Source organism: Carlito syrichta, unplaced genomic scaffold, assembly GCF_000164805.1.
Source record: "Carlito syrichta isolate Samal-C Ts95f unplaced genomic scaffold, Tarsius_syrichta-2.0.1 Scaffold289831, whole genome shotgun sequence".
Classification (NCBI taxonomy): Eukaryota; Metazoa; Chordata; class Mammalia; order Primates; family Tarsiidae; genus Carlito; species Carlito syrichta.
In genome coordinates, this window is record NW_007233927.1 from 1 (window position 1) to 2453 (window position 2453).

The window sequence follows — 2453 nt, forward strand, 5'->3', positions numbered from 1 at the left end:
TTTGCTGAGGATTTATGAAGGGATGCTGGATTTATAAATGCTTTTCTGCATCTATGAAATGATCATATGATTTTTAAATTTTAATTCTGCTTATGTGGTGAATCACATTTATTCACTTGCATATGTTGAGCCATCCTTGCATCATAAGATAAAACCACTTGCTCATGGTAGATTACATTTTATATCCTGTTGAATTCAGTTCAGTATTTTATTCATCAAGGATATTGGTCTGTTGTGTTCTTTTTCTTGCTTTGGTGTGAGGGTGATACTAGCTTCATAGAATGAGTTAGGGAGAATTCCCTCCTTTACAATCTTATGGAATAGCTTCAGTAGGATTGGTACCAGTTCTTCTTTGAAAATCTGATAGAATTCAGCTGTGAGTTCATCAGGTCCTGGACTTTTTGTTGTTGTTAGGAAACTTTTAATTACTGATTCAATCTCACTACTTGTTTTTGGTCTGCTCAGTGTTTCTATTTCTTCCTAATTCAAGGTTTAGGGGTTGTATGTTTCCAAGAATTTGTTCATTTCCTCTAGATTATCTAGTTTGTTTGGATAGTGGTATTCATAATAATCTCTGATAATCTCTTATATTAACATGGTATCAGTTGTAATGCTTCCATTTTCATTTCTGGTTGAGCTCATTTGACTTTTCTCTCATTTCTTAATTAATCTAGTTAGTAGTATATCTACTTTGTCTTTTTAAATGACCAAACTTTTAATTTCATTGATACTTTTTGTTGTTTCAATCATGTTTAGTTCTGTTCTGATCTCCATTATTTATTTTTCTTCTGTTAGATTTGGGTTCGATTTGTTTTTGTTTTTCTAGTTCCTTGAAGTGTGACGTTAGGTTTTCAATATGTGATCTTTCAGTCTTTTTAATATAGGCCTTAAGAGTTATACATTTTCCTCCTAGCACAGCCTTGGCTATGTCCCAGAATTTTTTGTTTTTGGCTGAATACAGGGGACTTTACTGATAGTACATGATGAGGTGGGGTTCCCTAGGTCCCTCCTTTCTTGGATCTAGCATGGACACTGTGAGGAGGAGAGATTCTCAGTGTGGTGGAAAACTAAATATGGGCAGGGATTCCCCAGTAGCTAAGGGACTCTCTCTCTTCCTCTTGTGCTCTTGCTGAGGCTGGTGGCCCAAAGGCTTTTATTTGCTCCTTGGAGGCCATGTGGAGCATGAAGTCCCCCACTTCATTACTGTAGCCGAATTCATTGTCATACAAAGAAATGAACTTGACAGAGTGGTCTTGAGGGCAATGCTAGCTCTAGCATCAAAGGTAGAAGAGTGGGTGTCACTGTTAAAATTGATGGACATCTTGACGTCATCATCTGTGGCAAGTTTTTCCAGATGGCAAGTCAGATCCATGACTGACACATTGGCTATGGGAACATAGAAGTCCATGCACATGAGTTTTCCATTCAGCTTGGGGATGACCTTGCTCACAGCCTCGGTAATCCCAGTGGATGCAGGAATGATGTTTTGGAGGGCCCTGCAGTCATTGTGCCACAGCTTCCCAAAGGGATCACCCACTGTCTTCTGGGTGGCAGTGATGGCATGGATGGTGGTCAGGAGTCCCTCCGTGATGCCAGAGTTGTCATAGATAACCTTGACTAGGGACATTAAGTAGTTGGTGGTGCAGGAGGCATAGTTGATGATTATGAGATTGTTTTGGTACTTCTTGTGGTTCATGCCCATCACAGACATGGGGGTGTCAGTGGAGAGGGCAGAGGTGATGAACCTTTTGGCTTCCTCCATAGGTGAGCCTCAGCCTTCTCCAAGGTAGAGAAGACACCGGTGGACTCCACCACATAATCAGTGCTGGTATTGCCTCATTTGATTTTGATGGATGTTGCTCCTGGAAGATGGTGATCGGATTTCCATTAATGATGAGCTTCTCATTCTTGGCCTTGATGGTACTGGGGAACTACAGTGAATGGAGTCATACTGAAACATGCAGACCATGTAGTTGAGGTCAATGAAAGAGTCAATGATAGTGACAGTTTTCACTTTGCCAGAGTTAAAGGCAGCCCTGGAGACTAGGAACCCAATACGGCCAAATCTTTTCACTCCAGCCTTCACCTTTGCCATGGTGTCTTGTGGACATAGCTGGTGCTACATGAGAGATGTGGCTGCCTGTCAGATGGGAGGAGCAGAGACTCTGTGTCCCAGAAGTTTTGATAATGTGTGCTGTTGTGGTCATTCATTTCAAGGAATTTTAAAATTTTCTTCTTGATTGCATTGTTGATCATTCAGGAGTGATTGTTTAATTTCTTTGGTTTTGAGATTTCTTCTTGGAGTTGATTTCTGGTTTTATTCCACTGTAGTCTGAGAAGGTGCTTGATATAATTCAAATGTTTTTAATTTATTGAGACTTGATTTGTGGCTTTTCACATCAAGCCTATCTTGGAGAATGTTCCATGTGCTGATGAGAAAAATGTATATTCTG

General features: G+C 40.2%; 1 pseudogene; it reads right to left on the reverse strand.

The window, feature by feature from the left end:
* Nucleotides 1-1067: 1067 nt before the first annotated feature.
* Nucleotides 1068-2095, reverse strand: LOC103256514 (annotated as a pseudogene).
* Nucleotides 2096-2453: the final 358 nt, after the last annotated feature.